Source organism: Dreissena polymorpha, chromosome 4 (genome assembly GCF_020536995.1).
Source record: "Dreissena polymorpha isolate Duluth1 chromosome 4, UMN_Dpol_1.0, whole genome shotgun sequence".
NCBI lineage: Eukaryota > Metazoa > Mollusca > Bivalvia > Myida > Dreissenidae > Dreissena > Dreissena polymorpha.
The window spans coordinates 131,395,080-131,401,633 of NC_068358.1; positions in this window are offsets into that span (position 1 = coordinate 131,395,080).

The following is a 6,554-nucleotide window of genomic DNA, read 5'->3' on the forward strand; positions in this document are numbered from 1 at the left end:
GTAATTACTATTTTGGTTGCCTAGTTACTAATTGCCAAAGAGAGGATGACTTACAATGTACTTTAAATAAGGGCCTACTATTTTGTCTAAGAAAATTGCTATTTTGGTTGCTTACATTGTAGCGCTTAATCGCCCGAGAGAGGATTGGTAACAAAGGAATATCATAAGCTGATGTCTAATAAGAAAATTGTGTGCAGTGGGGTATTACAAAATACTCTAGGGATAATATTGCCTGTATATGAAGCTGCAACACAAATCATATTGTAATAAAAGGAACACGTCTTCTAGTGGACAAGTGGTATACTGTATATTTATAAATTTGAGTGAAAACTTGTAATTGAATGTTTATGCATGACTTATCCACCGTCTTTAGAATGTGTCCATATTGTGTAATCAAATATATTAACCCATTTATGCCCAGTGGACTCTCCCATCCTTATAAATTGGATCAATTTATTTCCAAAATTAGGGGTGTCAAGTATAATTATTTCTATATTTAGAATACTCCATAAAGAAATTCATTTAAGCAAACAGCGCAGACCCAGATGAGACGCCGCATTATGCGGCGTCTCATCTGGGTCTACGCTGTTTGCAATGTCCTTTTTTCAGGACGCTAGGCATAAATGGGTTAATTATTATTATTGTCATAAATAAACAAAAGGCTGATTTTAATTATCTTGCAAAAAAAGTCAATTGAAATGTAAAATGATATATTGTTGTTAATTGGTTGACGAGGCGCTATACATATATTACAAAATGCAAATGGTAATTCGATAAATTTCTTCAGAAATGAACATGTATAAATAACTGTCTGTCTGATGATTTAGCAAATCATTGATCAGTCTGAAACAATACGAACGTTCTTACGCAATTGTAACAGTTTTTGGTTAAGGTTTTCTTGTATTGTGATATGTATTTAATAGATAAATAATGTATCGGTACCTAATTCTTACGACATGGTTTTCGAAAGTTTGTGATAATGTGTCTTGTTCAGTGAATACTGGGCATAATGCATGTGCGTAAAGTGTCGTCCCAGATTAGCCTGTGCAGTCCGCACAGGCTAATCAGGGACGACACTTTCCGTCTAAATTGGATCTTTGGTAAGAAGAGACTTCATTTAAACGAGAAATGTCATAAAACCGGAAAGTGACGTCCCTGATTAGCCTGTGCGTACTGTGGGATGACATTTTACGCACATGCATTATGCCCAGTTTTCTCACAACGCGACTCTAATCAAGTTGCAATGAATGACCTCCCCCTTTTACTTTGCTGTATAATCCAGTCGTGAATTATTTTTTAACATTCTTTTTGATACATATATGCTAAACATGTAGCCGGTTTAATTCCCTTACATGACTTCCCATTCAAAATATTGTATAAACCAGTTTATTTGTTTTGTCTGCCAAGGGGACATAATGTCGTCTGAAGACATACAATTACCAGTCTCAGAATGGCATCACAGTAAATGAAAGTACCCACTTGGCGAGCGAGAAATTATCGTTGAGCTAACTTGATATTGATTGTGGGAACGGTTCTCGAACAATGCCAAATAGTCATAAAAGGCTGGTCTTATGGATCATCCAATTTTCAGATAATGAAACGAAATGGCCAAGCCACTGAAGAAACACTGTGTTAAACAGTACTAGGGGGAAAATTATTGATATTGATAAGAAATAAAACTGCAGCCAATATATTGCTTTTTGTATATCGTTTTTCCCATGAAATAAAATGAAGGAAACCTTAACATTGTCCAAAACATTTTTCACATCACTAAATCAGATCACGTTATTACTAAAAGCTTTACTTACGTCCTTTTTAATTCGTTTTGCGCAGTGCAACGTTACATCATTTGAACAAACTAACGGTCTTATTAAAATACTAATTTCAATGTCTTTTCTTAATTTAAAATCACAAAAACAATCTCAATATTAACAATTTGTCATGTATCATTTACACAGTGTTATTTTAAATTTATTACCCTGCACTTTTTTTAATTTGCAGCATAACCGATATTTCTACTGACAAAATAACTTTATGATTTTCTTTAAAAAAAAACAAATAACGGGCATAGTGTTTGTTTTTGATTCTGCAAAATTGTATAAGACATAAGGAACAAAATCATAAATGTTTTACTTGTAGATTAATGGATGCTACATGGGCCCTGAATACATAATATATATAGGAGTGGACTCTGATTAACACCTTTTTGTAGATGTGGTATAAAATACAGTAAATGTTTAAAGCCGAGCCTTGCTCTTGCAAAAATGGGGTTTAAAGCAGATACATTAAGTAAGCAAAGTCTAATCAGGGTCGATACTTTCCATTAAACTGGGTTTTCGCTGAGAAGAGACTTCCTTTTAACGAAAAGTACCATACACGCGGAAAGTGTCGTCCCTTATTAGCCTTTGCGGACTACACAGGCTAATCTGGGTCGACTCTTTACGGACTACACAGGCTTATCTGGGTCGACTCTTTACGCACATCCTTTAAGTCCAGTCTTCCAAAAGCGACGCTAAAACATTTTCGACTAAATTAATATCGTGACAAATAATCTTATTGCAACATGAGCTAGTCCTCGGAGGAAACGACTTCATAATCTTTTTTCATTCTCATGCAACCATACCAGAACATGGAATGTGACGCTGTTATTTCCGTATAAAAAGGTGCGATTTGTCTACACCAATATTCCATGGGTTTCAAGAAGAAAATCTTTTAAAAATCAACACAAAAAAACTACAAAATTACACGTTTTAAACCCAGCCATGAATATAGAACATATATTACACAGTGATTGATAGTTAAACACGCAAACGAGAGTGGTCAATTCGTTTAAAGCTCAATCATAAAATAAATCGATACATCCATCATACATATCGCAAAACAACAAGTAAAACATATGTTTAGTGAAATGTATCAATTATTTACTCTGTAAATATTTCATTATTTTTAACTTTCAAAATTCGCATATCTGACTATATACGCACGAACATATATACGTGTGAATCCTGGATGCACAGTTTCATTTATTTCAACTAATGGCTCGATCACATTGTCAAATTGATATATTTATCTCGTCGAGAATCCATATCATCTGAATACCGATGAGATATTCACCCAGTTTCTAATACGGGTCCGTTCGATGTGCCGTAGTTTACACAGGATCGAAGGTCATGTCTTTATACAAAAGATCAAGTCGTCAAACATTTCGTTTAAATAATATTTAAATGGAGTAATTGGTATGGCAACGCAATTGTTAGTTTTGTGTGAAATGACACTTGTGTTATACACACGAATTTTAAACTAATATTAGAACAAATATGTGTTGTTGTTGTTGTCGGTCATATTATTACAAGACAAAAATGATATGGAAACGAAAATATAATGTGTTTGCATACTTCCATTAATACGTGCAGCACGAGGAAACAACACATGCACGTGGTCCGGAAGTGTCAGAGTGTCATGGGTGAAAAATGTTCACGAAACTTAGAAAACAAAGTTCTCAGAAAACAATGATATTTTGAGCCGGTTGTTGACATTAAAAAAAGACATTGTCGCGTTATTTGTGCCTATAAGTGTTGAGAATGATGAAGGCAAGTATCCATAAACCATTATTCATCTTTCATTAGTGTCGAAAGCGATTAGAAAGAGCGGAATACTTTAACAGATTTTTTTAAACCAGCGACGATTTTTTTGATTGAACTCTTGACTTTAACAACAATATTTTACTATGTTACTTCTCTACACAACTCCAACATGATAGTGAAACATTCATTTTTGTCTTGAAGATACGTCCATGCGCTTTGGTAATAGGTTGTCAGCAATGCATGGCCGAAGATCTCGGAAATATACCCATGTAGATCGATACGGGAATCACTTGTCGTGAAATGCCATAAAGATGTTAGACAATCTTAGGCCGCGCCGGTAGTTTTGCAACGGAAACTTGGCCCAAATATCAATAGCGAGAAAGGTTGGCCTTATGTAAATACATGTGCTGTCCATATATGATAAGCTATGCGAAATAGTTTTCTTTGGCGATTCTGTTGCTTTTAGCCGGACTATTCATAGAATAGTCTGAACTATAGTGGTCAGCCTAATGTCTTCGTCGGTCGACGTCCAAATTATGCTCTGGTGAAGGAAAACGGGCAATATTTCCATTATAACCGTTTCTACTACATGTTTTATAATGAAACTTTTCTTATATGTTTTGGGTCGTTCTGTGAGGTCACTTACCAAGTTCTTTAAGTCTAATCTTCAATTTTCAATTAGGTTTACGCTTTATGTACTGATAACTTTCAGTTTGACATTTGCGTCAAACTGCACCATATATCTGTATCAAAACAGATATTAAAATAAACCTTCACAAATTTTCATAATTATGTGTTAAGAGCCTTTATGAACATCCATTGACCAATACCTTAAAATTGTGGCAAGCTTTTTCGAATGATTATGCCCCAGGTCGTACTTAAAAAAGTCATGTTAAGGTTGGCATGCAACACATAATTTTGATCAGGTTTGTGTGCAACAAGTACATATCTCTGCCATTGACCCACTACAAAGATTCAGCCGAAACTTCACACATGTCTTCCTGATCATTAGTGAAGATCACACAAGGCCCAACACTGCCAACTACAATTAAGAATAATTAACCTCTTTTTGTACTTTAAATTCACCTTAACGTTTGATCGCAACAACTCCATATTCATATGTGTATTGAAGAAATTGAAATACAACTTCAAATATGTGTTCGGGGTTATATCAACAATCAGTGATCACCACCAGTACTTGTGTAAGCCTTTTCGAAGGTAATACCACATTTCTATTGAAGGTTATTGTGTGTGTACAAGGGAAAATTAACGAAAACGTTTTTTGATGAAAAAAGCACACATCTCTGTCACTACTATATATGTTAAACAAAAAAAAACTCCACAGATATATTCGGGATCACCATGCTATGAACTGACGAAGGCCAATCTATCTGACAAGAAATTGAGCATAATCATGTCTCTTTCGTACTAAGTAATTCAAGAAACGTTTGCAGGCCACTTCTCTATATCTCTATGGCTACTAAAGACACTTAACATATGTGTTCAAGGTGTGTATAAACAGTCGCTGACTACTACTTTATTTTAATAAGCTGTATACCCACTTATGTCGTTTGAAAAGTCTTGTTTAGGTTTGTCTGAAACTTGAAATTCAGGTTAAAGTCTTAATGCAACATGTGCGTATCTCTGTAATTGATAAAGACATTCTATAAATGTCTCCGGAATCACCATGAGGAGTCAATTTCTTCAGTCATTGTGTTCTATGTATGTAGGTTATAGACTTATCAAATTGTGGGGTCAAGATCACTGTTTATAAAATAAAAGAGTCGTGTTCTGAGAAAACTGGGCATAATGCATGTGCGTAAAGTGTCGTCCCAGATTAGCCTGCGCAGTCCGCATAGGCTAATCAGGGACGACACGTTTACGCCTTAACTTGATTTTCGGTAAGGAGGGACTTCCCTGAAACTAAAAATACCGTAAAAGCGGAAAATATCGTCCCTGATTAGCCTGTGCGGACTGCACAGGCTAATCTGGGACGACACTTTACGCACATGCATTAAGCCCACTTTTCTTAGAACGTTGCTCAAAACGATTTTAATTTTTTTACCAATTTTTTTTTATTCAATAAAAGACATACAATGTATACATGTATATGATCATAAAACAAAGTGACACCATGCAGCAGCAATAATGTTCAAACATGTTATACAAGATATTCTTATATATACTTTTTTGTTCTTGTGGTTTCCTTTTAATTAAAAAAAAAGGTTAACATGTATTTTTTCTGTTCGGTTGTTTGTAAAAAATAAACAGAATAGTTATGCATATGGATGGGTTGCATAAAGTGGGTAGAAAGCATACTGGACTTGTTTATGAAAGTTTAATTTGTTTCCATTTTTGTTCAAATATATGAAGTGTATCATTGTTTAGAGCTATTTCTTTTTCAATTTGAATCTTCAGTTTTAAATAATTAATAAAACAGTTCATTGTATGTCTTCGTTTTCTGTACTTCATGCTGAATATAAAATATTTCATTAATATAATATGTAATTCACAGCGTTATTAACATCTTGTATTTTGAAGGTATGTACCCCTAAACTGATGTCAAGAGAGATAGTTTAACATTTAATTGTTGTTTCTCTAGAAAGGTTGTCAATTGATTCCATAGAGATTGAATATGTTTACACTCCCGGAAAAGGTGTTCTATTGTTTCAATATGTTCACTACACATATCACATAGATTTGTTTTGGATAGGTTGTATTTAAAAAGATATTTATTTGTAGCTATGATTCTCTGGATGTATTTATATTGAAAGTTTCTTAGTGTGCTATCAGTAGTTGATTTATATGGCAGGACAAATATTTGTTTCCAATTAAATTCTTTTTCTCCAAAAAGGTTTTGCCATTTAGTTTGAGCTTTAGAGATTTCGGCAGGGTTTTTAATTTGAAGTGTTTAAAATATTTTGTTTGTTTTGTTTTGCAATTATATTTTCTACGAATGTTTTTTTAATA